Here is a 13,308-nt window from a genome sequence, read left to right on the forward strand (position 1 = left end):
GTATCAAGTTATAAGGAGAACAAGCTCATGTCAATATTCACTCAATTCCAGCACTTATATACCTCACTCATAATGGCTAGCTAAACATTCTGATAAGACACTCTTGCCTGTCCAGGAAGGAAGAACTTAGTTTCATATCCCAATAATGAAAGCTCAAAAACATTTAATTCAATTCTCCACTGCAGCCAGAGAAACGTTTGAATAATGTATGTGCCTTTAATCCATGGCCCCTTTGCTCCTCCAGCTCTGTCTCTGTCTTGCTCTTGTTTTCCTGTAGCATTTTGAATCAGAATGGATTATGCACAAGGGACCTTCATGCACTGCAAGCTATTTGGGAATTTAAACAAAGTCCTCTAGCTTAATTAGCCTTCTCCTAAGGTGGTAAATGCCATTTTTTGATGTTGCAAAGGAGGTTTATGGCCAAGCTAATAACGGACAGTTAACCATATATTTCCTGAGCTGCAGTGGTAAACATATCATTTCCCTGGCCTCATAAATATAACCAAGTGTTAACTCACAGTACAGACCCTGAAGGAAATGTTAAGAGAGGAATAACAGCTTTGCTGCATTTGCATACTCAGGACACACAGTAATGACTGTGAGTATTAAAGCTTGTTACAGCTTCTTCAAGACTGTAAACTGGGAACATCTTTAACTGATAGATCACCTAAGAAATTCTTAACACTGCTACTCTGTTTGGAATGAAAATCTATCATGAGAAAGCAATTTTAAAATCGGGGGCAGATGAATAATTCAGTAAAAATATGTCAGTCATTGAACAGACAACAGAAAAACTACTGCTTTTTGTTATTTTTAGAGAGGGATGAACAGAGGTCATATCAGCCTTACACAAAAAAATAAACAGTTTTAGATAAATTAAAAGGGGAACCCTTTTGACATTGTATCAGAATACAAGGATACATATATATTTTTAATCAAAAAATAAAAATCCTTCTTGGATGAAAATTATCCTGTGAAGTTTCAGACTACAAAAATTGCTGAGACATAAGGTTCATAAGCCTAAAAATATGTACTAATCAGATTTACACCTCAATTGTTAAACAGAGTATTTTGCCAGGAAAACTCCACTTTGTGTAACTAAACTAAACTAAACTAGCCAGGCTAAGTGCCTAAGAGTGCATGTGCAAGCATGTGCAGACCTACACACACATATGTATAATAGGATGAGGGAAAGGGAAGAGAATGGGATTATTTGTATACTCTTGATTTCGACCGCTCTGTTATGTTCTTTTATCTCTTCTTTTCAATATTCTGCAGTCTGGAGAGAGGGATTGTTTTATCTAGGCATCATAGCTCTTTGGACTACATTTTCTTAAAGTGATGTTTCACAACATATTTATCTCATGGAAGAAATCAGAGAGAAATACATCCCATGATTCCTCCCTTGTAGCTTTACTTCTGATTCTGCTCCATCTGACCTTTTCCAGATTGTTTGTCCTCCATCTTTGGGAATTTATCTTTCTAATATTTAAGAGTGAGATGAAAGAAGATGTATTACTAATTCTAGAAGTGAAAACCATTCTGGTTATATTACTGCTGCCAAAATCTTTTAACAAATGTTAGTGTTATTTTTACTTTTCCAGGGAATATTTAATGAGCATCAAATATTCATAGAGGATAGGTAATATTTAAACGACATCTTTAAAGGACTAAAAATTAAACTCTCTCACAGTGATTACTACATTAAGGCCTACAATGCATTTTCTTTAGGCACAAACTGTCTCCAAGGTGATGTCAAGAAAAAAGATTTCAGAACTCTCAGTACTATTTGTATGAAAGCTCATACCCGAACCTCTCTCTTGGACAGCCTTCATGTTAGCCTCCCTCTGCCTGTAATCAAACAGCAGCTATTCTCATTCTCACTCATTATTTTATTTCAAACAGCAGCTATTCTCATTCTCACTCATTATTTTATTTCAACAGTCTGATCACTATTTGTAAAAGAGAACACAGGTAATGTTACAGGAGATCTAATGCAGACTGTGTGATTATATAATATTTTAAGATGTTAAGACAATACAACTATGCTTAAGAATCTTTCAGTAAAACAATGGTGTGGGGTTTTTTGAAAAAAAAAAGTATTTTGCCAACCACTCCAACAAGAGGAATAGAAATTTTCCTCTTCTTTTTATGTTTCTTCCCTTATTTCTGTCAAACAGATGCTTTGAATACCTCAGGAATGTTATTGTGTACACTGGGAAAGAACTGCCATGCTTCCAAGCATACTAAGCTCTTAAAGGTACAACTACTAAAATCAGAAGACTAGGGGATGTAAGGTGCAGTACAGAAAAATACAAGTATGCTTGTTTATAGAATATAAATCTCAATAATGGATACGAGCTACTGAAGGAGGCTATTCTCTTGTAGGGACACAGTCTGTGGTAATTGGGAGTGGGGCTGCAGCTATGAAAAGCAGGTGAGCAGCATTGACAGCAATGAGCCATGGAGTGCCCAGGGGCACTGACCCATCACCAAAGGGAACAGAGGGCACACAGGTGCAGTGCATAAACATCAGGGGTATAAAAGGCTGGGCTAAAGAACAAGAAAGGCAGATGCTTGAAGCTTTTTGATGTGGTGTTGCTCTGCATAGGTTAAAGCTGTCTGGTATTGTATGGTGATACTCTGTGTATTGTGGCTGTCTCGACTTGATATTATCTCAATTTATATTTCAGATTTACTACTGTTTGTCTGAAAAAAGAAAAGAACAAGAAACCACAACTGGAGTGAAACTACATGAAAGTTGCGATGGCTGAGAAGTAAGAAGAAAATTAAATACCTAAAATAATAGACTACTATAACCAAAGCAGGTGTACAAAATACTAACTTCCCAGATTCCCAATAAATATCTCAAAGTTTTTAGGAAGCTTCTTATAAAGTTTATATTTCTTTTTCCTTTTTCTTTCTTATGTCTCTAAACTAGAGGAAACACTGAGGTTCTTGATAGCTAATCCTGACTTTGTCTTATTTAACCAGTGCTCAGTCAAATTATTCTATCTTCTCATCTGTCATGTCTATGTGTTGCTAAAGTAAGGATAGCAATCTTTGATGCTTGTAAACACTTATTTTTAATGGGAGAAGGCAATGTTTGGTCTACTCAACTCATTTTATCTTCTTCACTTAGAAGTTCCGAATGAAATCGGACTATAAGATTTAATTGACAGTTTTTGAATTGCTAGAGCATAGACAAAGATACCCTGGCTATCCTGGAAGTATTTACTTTCATTTGCTCAGTAAGCCAAAATTCATAAAGTGATGAAGAAGAAGGTGGAGTCTCCAAAATGCTCTAACAAAGAGTTGATTTTGCTATTACTGGAGGTGCTGAGAAAATTCCTCATATAACTGAGCCAGGGAGGAGCATTTAGTCAGACTTTTTGTTTTGATCTATTTTTATCTCCAGCAGTCAGTGGGACAGAGGGGGATCACAAAGAGCAAGACCAGAGCTCTTGCCCAGGAATATTCTCTCTTCCTTCTAACACTTTGGGAGACAAGAGTTGGAGTCCTGGAAGCACCTTTGGTAAGTACTTGTTTTCTACAAGCGTGACAGAGTGAGTGGAAACAGAACAGGTGGGAAAAAATCCCCAGAGTAGACTCTAAGTACATCCTTCCCTGACAAATTTTATTTTACAAAACATGGGCGAGTCATTTTATAACACTTCTCTTTTCTGCCTGTTGCTAGTAACTTATCTGAGATGATACAGTGATTGCAATCATTTTGGAGAAACAACTGTGGTTTTTTCCTCTCATGAGGGATAAAAATGTGAGAGAGGGGAAGTGAAAGGTGAAGCAGCAAAAAGAAAGAGAAAAGCTGATAGTTTCAAGAGACCACAATAAGGATCTTCCTGTTTGAGCACACTGTAGAAAATGAAATTGTTCTTTAATTTCTTTCCTTGGCTATGGTTCTTGCTCTATATTTCAAATCTATTCCTAGTTGGGAAAATCTTCAGGAACTAAACACTATGCAGAACAATAATGACAAAGAGATTTACCTTAATATCAGGTAAGTTAGCTATGGAGTACTAAACACTACCATTTCTGTAGTCTAGGTGAGATATCCTATATTTATAGAGCCCCACAGAGACAAAGTGAGACGTGGTGTTTTCCAAGCCTGCAAATTAAAGACATTGCCATTTTTATTTAAGAGGTTCTTGTTTATCTTCTTGCATTCCACACTACAGGAAAATCTTGGCAAGAAGGTGGAGATATGTGATTGTCACATTCAGTGAAATATAGTCAAGGGGTCTGCTGCTGTGAGGACTTTGGTTAGAACTATCAGCCAAGCACACCTAAAATAAAGGGTTTGGCTCCCCAAATAGTCTTTCCTTTTATGCACATGTATATATAGTTCTTATTCAGATGTTATCATACAGCATCAGCCTCCTCACAACCACAAGGTGCTAAGTGATAAAGCTCAGTGAATAGGTTGGGCATATGCTGAGATATCCATGATTTCCACCTGTGAAGGAGGAACTTTTCACTTTTAGAGCCCAGCTACTACTAGCTGTAACAACTTTGTATTTATTTGAGATGCTCTAGGCAAATTATAGAGTATATTGACTTTTACAGGTTGCATTGTGAGTCTTGCATGTGCTGTGATTGTTGGGAGACTTTGATTATGTGGACTTAAAATTTTAACCACACAAAGACAATAAATTGGCAAATTTTCAAGTTTTGTTCAACAAGCTTTAAGTGTCCTTGAATCAATAATTTAATTACTAAATTGCCAGGAGATTGGTAAATTCCCACAATTTTTTACCATTGGAATAGTCCAATGTTTTATAGGGAGAGATTTTGTATTGCAAAGAGAGGAAAAAGGGAAGGGCAAATGCATTCCTAGACAAGTAAACTACTGAATGTTTATTGCCTAAGATATAAATAATCATGGGGAAAGCAATTTTGTAGCTCCCTATCAATCTTCTTATTAAAAACAGCTAATAAAAGACTACAATAATCAGACTGATCCATGCAATGGGACAGAGAATTCTTTATGCCTGCAATGATCATCAAAAGTACTGTTCCCTTTATGGTAGGAGCAGGATCATTGTTTTGCCATTAGCCTCCTATAGAGGTAGCTGAAGAGCTGCCAGTTACAGTGCTGAGTCATCACTCTTTGTGTGACTTGGACCAAGATCCATAGATTTCTTGAACAGGCATTCAAAGCTTGAGTTATGCAGCTCACTTACCATGCAGCTGGTTTTCTCCTAGGCTCTTTTGCAGTATATGTTGGACTTCTAGCAGAATAAAATCACCCTGGTGACTTTCCAGGGACAGAAGATCTAGAGAAGGAAGGTGTGGAAGTACTGGGTGTTCATACTGCCCAATCCACACGGGCACTAGAGCCAGCTGGCACAGACAAGAAAATGGAGCAAGACTGCCAAAAAAGCAATTCTTCTCTAAGCTGAAAATACTAAAAGGCATTTGATGGGAGGCATATAGTGAAAAGAAGCTTGCTTTTTGCCCTGCTTATCAAGCAGGGCTAATCATAGTGAAAATGTTACTTCATACCTTCACAGATACTTCTCGTCTTACCTAAGCCATGAACCTGTTCTATCTACAAAGAGTTAGAAAACAATACTTGCCTCTATCAATTTGCTTACATTTTTGGATAATATCTGTGACAAGGGTGCTATCTTAGCTTGGATAATTCTGAAGAATTTATTTCATTACCCTTTGGTTACAGCAATTTCTAGTTCAAAAATCCCATATTTCACTGCAGCAATCTCACCTTTACATTGCGCTATTTAGCTCAAGCATTGGAAATTGGGCAAATTTGATATAGCTACCCAGTGCCCTAATGTAGGTGAACAGGGAGGCTTTTCTATTTTACTGGTGGTATAAATGCTTTTGACCCATCTTGTTCATTGATGTCATCTCTTAAATGATTACAGAGAAAAGTTACCTGAAAATGACTGCATAACTTCTGAGTATAATGGAGACAGGGAATGGATTTCTCTAATTCTTCTGGGTATACCCAAGGGTTCAATTGCATCATTTGAACAGCTCCCTCAGGCAGAGTGTGAAGGCCAGTGCTTTTGCTCTGCTACCCTCCACTCATCTGTTTTGGATTCCTGTTCATACAGGTATTACTGGCAAGTCGCTAAAGCCATAATCATCTTATGACACCAGATTTTGTGTATGCCTCTTACACAGACATGATAGACTCTTAGGATATAATACAGATCCCAGATGATCTCAACACCTTCAGCAGCACAAATCAGAGTGAAAACATTAATGTTTATCATCCAGTCTATTACTGTCAAACTCTGCCTCCAGCAATGCAAGTTCCACAACATTAGCAGTAGCATTTACATCAGGCAGTTGTGTGAGGTCTTTGTGTGTGTCCTCAAGCATTTTAGAATATAAAGAAATGTTGATCCATGCCAGAGGATTCTGTGCTGGCGTACAGGATCATACTATATGAAGCTAATAAGATCAAGTTCACACACTGATATCTTCTCAAATGAAATCTTATTAAGGGAACTTTCTGAAAATAAGGGCTATACATGAGGTTTTAGTTCAGGCAGTTCTCTATTAATTTTGAAGCTCTTAGCTCTTCCACACTTGTTATTTTTTATTGATTAATTTTCATTAATGCTGCACAAACACTGAAAAATCATGTGCTTACACAGCTTACAACTTATGTATGATACTAGGTATCATTAGAAAATTGTCATCTCCTGCTGTGCGGAATCCTGAGTAGGGAGACCCTTCCTTTACTTTCATGTATCAATTTCTCTCCCTGATTATCCTAGTCTCAGTAAACTAAGATTCCATCTTAGAGAAAGAAGTACTTACATTCAGAGATGTAGTAAAATTATTTGGCAAGGCTCCTAACCTAGGTGTTAAATGCTGTCTGCTCTTTACAAAGTAACATTCATTGGAAACACATAGTTCTTACATTCCATTGCCTTTGGATTCGGCAATTGATGGAAAGCTAAGAGATCAGCACTGTCAGAGGCAAAAAAAAAAAAAGGCAGTTTTTCTGTACGACAGACATAGTTCTTAAAGCATGTAGTTATCTGCTAAGGAAGAAATACTCAAATAAGTAGCAGGAATACTTTAAATAATTGGAAAGGTTTGATTTCTTGTGCTTCAGCAAAGCCATCTTTTTCATGCTCCCATCAGCAGTGTAGGTATTCAATGAGGAAATTAAATTGTTGATGATATCAATATTATCGCTTTATCCTGATTTCTAGTTGTGTGTTAAATATCTGATAGAAATGTATCTGCAGGTACTCTGTTGTTCCAGCTTTCTTCATCTCTTGAGACAGCTACTTATCAGAGAAAACTTTTGTAGAGATTTGGTGGCTGCTGACACAGGTTCACACCCCATGTTAATCCTGACATGTGAATTTTAGCTTAAAATTTCACTAGAAAATATTTTAAAACCTTCTGCCTTTTGGTCCCTGATAGCAGAAAATGTTTTTCATAGGTCCCACTGTTGATTTTGAGTAAAGTATACATTCTGTGTTCATATCTGAGGTATATAACAAACAGACTTGCATTCTGTGAGGAGCAAGGTCACAGGGATGTTTAGTTGATAAATGCTCTGTTTTGATGCTTTAAGTTCTTAACTCTGCTGCTTTGTCTCTAATCCACTTTTAAACCTGGGCTGCTGGGGGAAAAAGCTGCTGCTTCTGTGCTAGGAATGTCAGACAAGTGGATTAGCATGAGAAAAAGTTATCTCTTGATTTTCCATTTCCCAGTTTATCATATAACAGGGGAAATATTACAACTAATCCTTTAGCCTTTTAATGGGACTAAAAATGCATGTAGCTCAGATGCAACCCTACTCAGAGTGGCTGTCACATACTCTTTGGGTTGGTTTTGGTTTTTGGTTTGTTTTTTTTTTTTGGTTTTTTTTTTTTCCAAGGGGAAATGTTTAATGATTACATTTGGTGTAACTTTGCTTTTGGTGGATCAAGTCCTGCCTATCTAAACAAGTGCATTGGTTAAGAAGTCTTTGCAAGCAAGCTCCTGACTGACAGTTTTCCACTCTCTACTTTAGTGCCCTTTGGTGCATAGTTCTTCTGATGGGTTCTGTGTGCTGGCAATTAGCCTGATTAAAAACCCATTGGAGAGTTTCTAAGGTGACAGCTTAAAAGTTTTAATGCTCCCTGTGATTTGTGAAAAGGCATGCACGCTGCTCTCAAAACACCTGAGAGATTATTTAAGATGTGGCAAGCCCAAGTATCAAAATACAGGAATGCCAAAGAAGGAATTTGTCCTCTCCAAATGTTCTTGGCAAAAAGAAAATGCTCAATGTCAGTAAGGAACATTCACTGTTGTCACATTCACAGTAACAAAATGATGACTACATCAGATTATATTTGTATAGCTCAAATTCTTGCAGGCTTAGACCTGCAGGAGCCATTTCTGTGCATTAGAATAGATCAAAGGTTTGTTACAATTTTGTTGCAGATGTATGGTCATACAGAGGCTGTCTAGAAGGTAGGACTTGGACAGAGCACATATTACGGAAATGTTCCCTCTCCACCTCTGTCATTTCTGAACCCAGTCTCAGTCTTGGCTCTAAGCAGGCCTCTCTCTGGGGTACTTGAATTCTCCTGTAGTGTATGATTAGAGATTTTTTCACGAATGGGATGGGACTGCTGGGATACATTCCTTGAGCTTTTATTGCAGCATGAGCCTCATTACATGGTTGAGACAATAGAAAGATGGCAAAGGCTCATGTACAACCAGCAGCAGCCAAAGATTTCTTTGTTACAGATCATTTAAAAAACTTTCTAGCCAATAGCCCATTGCTAAAGCTTACAGAAAATTATTCTGGCCAGTTACTAAAAGTACACGTACACCTGCTTCACACAATGCTTGCTTGTCTGCTTTTCTATTAACAATACACAATACTTCATTATTAAGCTTAAAACCTTCTACTATTTTGCTAACCATATTTTTCTGCAGTCTTAAGGTCTATCTTAGCCAAGCCTAAAGCTCAAGCTATTGTTTCATGTCCTTGCTTGCTGTACTATTGTAACTTTTCTACTTTTAGACTTCGCAGCTGCGGCCAGTTCTGAGTATTCTGTTTTTTGTGTTTCTAAGGCCTGCTTTTACAGCTTTCTGGAAATCTTCTTAACTTTAGTATTTCCTACACTTCTCCCTCTCTAAACTAAAAAGAAACCCTCTTAACTTCGTCACTTATTAACTACCTTGTGTTACATAGCTCTACTGTAATAAGTATTTCTTTTTGCTTGTTTGAGGCACCTCTCTGGTTTAAGAGTTGCTATTTTACACCACAGCAATTTTAATGCTGTAAAAGATCTATTCAAAGAATGTAAAATCTGACAGTAGTTACTATTTATGGCTTTCCTCACATGAAGCACCATTTGTGTTTGGAGGTTTTTTCATGAACGGGTCTACTTTTACCATTTCCCACATGAAGAAAATCTCTAATACCCTTGTTTGACTCTTCATTTTCTGGTGACCTAAAGGCACCATATGCTACTAAGATGATAAAAGAAAACCATTTTTGATGGATTAACTGTTGAGAACAAGCTAAGGTTATTTATTTAAAATAAATGCTGAAAATCAAGCCTTTTATCTGAAGTGGGATGAAGTGCGCCTTGGGAGACACTTTTTTTGTGGTGTATTTGCAAATGGTTTATAATATTTAGGGAAGAGTGTTATACTAATTAGGAAACTACCTGCATAATAAAAAAGAGATGTTAAAAAGGAAGCAAAAAAAGAAAAAAACTTGCAATATTATAGTACTATAGGTTTACTGGGAAGTTAACAACCCATCAACCAGATTTTATTCCTTACCTTTCATCCATGTCTTTTCCTTTTTTTCAACACAAGAGATTGAAATTAATCAGGATATCTATCCAAATAGAGTACACTCATCACCTTTGAAAAAAAATTTTGCACTACCTGGCCAGTGCTTATTTGCAGACAGTAAAGACCAATCCAAAACATATGAATAAATATTTTTTCTAAATCTAAGCTGGTAGAGGTTCTTGTCTTACTGTAATTCTTCTTACCTCTCTCTCTCATTTGAAGAAAGCAGAACAAATGGCATCCTTAAATTTCCCTGCCTATTTTGTTCAAAGAAACTCACAATTTATTAGGAGTGGTTTGTTTTCCCCCACTACTTCCTTGCATTATTTTCATTCTTTTGTCTGCCTGCTATGATAATCACTTTTCATAAGGGTGAGACTAAGGGTGTCATTAGTTACCAAAAAGAGAAATCCAAAACATCCTATATATTGGATGCACCTTTTTCTACTTTTTTAAAATCAGAACTCTCCAAGAACTTTTACTACTGTTCAAACTTTATCTCAAATTAATTTTAAAAGTAAAAAGCTTGTTTTTGCTGACAAAAGCTTGTTTCTAGTCATGAGGATAACTGCTATTTCACTTAAAGATGAACTATGTAAATTTATTCTCTCTACATTCCAACAGGAAAAAAAAATAAATAGCCTTCTAAATAAGGGTGAGAGAAGAGAGTAGAAGGGAATGGCAATTCACCAAACCAATGAATAATAACAAATATGGCAGCAGCATTTTAAAAGTCTCATGTCTTTTCTAAATAATATTCTTAAAATGAATTTGTCAGAAAGTTGTACTTCAGGAAAGAAACACTCATTTTGCTTTGTGCACGAGAAGGGAATATGTTACCCCATATACTTATATCACATTAATCAGTCAAAACAATATAAACTTCTGCTACTCGTGCTATCTGCAGACCTATAGAAATTAACTACTAGCTAAATCTAACTGTTCATATTTAAATTAGTGAAGGTTTATTATACATCTAGTATAGTTTGTTAGCATGGAATTCTGTCTTATCCAACAACACTATAGAAATATATGTAATAATACTATATCTATAATAATACAGCATAAAGATATTTATATATAATGCTATTAAGAAAATGTCTTGCATTACTGTGCAAAAATCAGTTGAACCTTAGAAATGTTGGCAAAATGGTGTAGAGCAATAGGAAAGGGAGTTTTCCCTTCCAGTTCACTGTAGATATCTACAACATAATATTTCAGAAATAATACTGATATAAACTTACATTCAACAAATTAAAAATGAATTGTGAAAACTTCAAGTCAGATTTGGACAAATACAATGTCTGATCAAGACAAATAATTTTACATGGCAAAATGGAGAAAATTTCATTTGTGGCTGCTGGTAAGAGAAACTGGGTATTAATTTTTTTTCATTTAGGAAGCAGTTCAATTTAAGAGAATCAACTTAATTTCAGGCACGTTCTCTAGGTGTTCCATCTTTGCTCAGATTGCCTCTCTCTCAAATATTCACACATAGATGAAGCTGTAAACCCTTTGCAGAAAAACCTCAAGCATAAAGGAAGACAAGAAACACAGGGTAAAAGAATGAAAGACATGATCCAGTTAGATGTACAACTAACCAGGTGCCCTTCCAGAATTTAGGCCATCTCTTCAAAGATGCTACTAAGCCACCATTTATTTCTGTCTTCTTTCAGTCTGTCCCTCAAAACCTTAAAATAAATGATGGAACTCTTCCTTTCAGGAAAGGGAATGAAATCTTGAAATCAGAGAACAAAGTCAAACAAACACTCTGAAAAGCAGGTATGATCAAAACCAAGTATATATGGAAAAAACCTGGGAAATTTGGAAAATGGAGTGCTTACAGCCATATGGACTGAGATGAAATGTGGTACAGTGAAAAGGACCAAAACTTTCCAAAATTACTCCAATTCAAATGCTGGAATCAGGAAAGAAATGTAAATAAAGGGTGAGGAGAAGACTTGGAAGAAATTAAATGCTACCAAAAATAAAAGGGAGAATTTAAAAACTAAGAGAGAATCCTAGAAGCAAATGAGATGACAAGAAGTGCAGGGAAATGCACCAAAGCTTGCCCAAATAATCCTCATTGAAATCACAGTACATTTGACAAGAAAATCACCATACTCAGTCCTTCCTTTTTTCCATTTTCTCCAAATTTTATATACTGAGCGTGATGTGGTTTGGTCTGGAATATCCCTTTGGTTATCTTGGTCAAGCCTGAAATGTGCAGCCATGTTCATATGCAAAGTGACTGCTAATTATGCCTGAAGAAAGCTTTATTCAGCCTTCATGCCCTTTACAAGCCAGCCTTTTTCTACCCAACAGACTACACCTATTTTTACAAACTTATTAGATATCCAAAAACACACATGTTTTCTTACTTTTAATCTGTTTATCCATTCTATTATCTGATATTTAGTCTTTGTACCTAAATCAATGTTGTTGTGGTAGCATGAGAATTTTTTTCCACATTGATTTCCCATAGTACTGCAATGTCACTTTAGCTCAAGGTGGAGAAGCCAATAGGACGAGAGCAGTAATCCAAATAATAATGAAGGAATTACAAACCAAATTGCACGTAAGAAATTGAAATTATGTTTGAGTTCTTGGGCTATGAACTTTGAGATCAAAACAAAAATGGTTGTTAACATCCAAGGCATCGCATCAAATAATCCATTTCTTGACAAAATCTACATCCTTAAACATGTTAGTGTATGAAATAAGTGTTGGAACCAAACAAATTTTTTTTTCTAGCATCAGCTGAGTCTCCTAATGCTCTGAATGATATTTTTCTTCCAGTGTTCTTATTCTTCCCAGTTAGAGAAAATTGTATGTGGGTGGTTGGGGTAGAGAAGGAATGTGTCTTCATATTTCACAGACAAGAATATCTTGAATCAGCCATTTGTCTGACAGTGTCTAAAATGAAAGTTAAAAGCTTCCACTATTAACTATCAAGCGCTTCTTTTGGATATAACTCTAGGTTTTTGTCTACGGTTTAAACCATGAGCGTATCATTTGAGGACTTTAGCAGCTGGAGATAGAGATTTTGTATTTAGAACTTCAAGATGAATATTTCTTCTATTAATTTGTTTGTGTTCCAAATCCATCTAATTTTTCACCACCTACAAGCTTCCTTAAAAATCCTAGAGTGCAATCACTTTTCCATATTTGAAAAAAGAATTTTTAAAAAAATTATTTTTTTGAATGTTACCTTTCTGTCAGTGATCAAAGAATATTTTCCTTGGTTTTTCTTTAGGCCATGCCACTTCAGATGATTCACTGATATAACAAACCCTTTGCAGTTTTCCTCAGTGCAAAATCAAACTGGGTTTCTGGAGAGTTAACTTAAAAAAATCTGTGCTGTCTTGTTCCAGTGGAAAGCATTTGTTTCACTGCTTTGTGTTTTGATAGTATCTCCATATGTTTCATGGTATGGATAATGGTCCTTATAATAGTATAATTTGACATTGTATTGACATTCATTTATTTTAAGGA

The 13,308-nt window shown here is 36.0% G+C and overlaps 1 long non-coding RNA gene across 1 annotated transcript; it reads left to right on the forward strand.

Moving 5' to 3' along the window:
• Positions 1 to 2,691: 2,691 nt before the first annotated feature.
• LOC132075052 (uncharacterized) lies at positions 2,692 to 12,469 on the forward strand. Its single transcript, XR_009418707.1, has 3 exons — positions 2,692 to 2,777; positions 3,419 to 3,535; positions 11,537 to 12,469. It is a non-coding gene; the product is annotated as an uncharacterized LOC132075052 (long non-coding RNA).
• Positions 12,470 to 13,308: the final 839 nt, after the last annotated feature.

Source organism: Ammospiza nelsoni, chromosome 6 (assembly GCF_027579445.1).
Source record: "Ammospiza nelsoni isolate bAmmNel1 chromosome 6, bAmmNel1.pri, whole genome shotgun sequence".
Taxonomy (NCBI): domain Eukaryota; kingdom Metazoa; phylum Chordata; class Aves; order Passeriformes; family Passerellidae; genus Ammospiza; species Ammospiza nelsoni.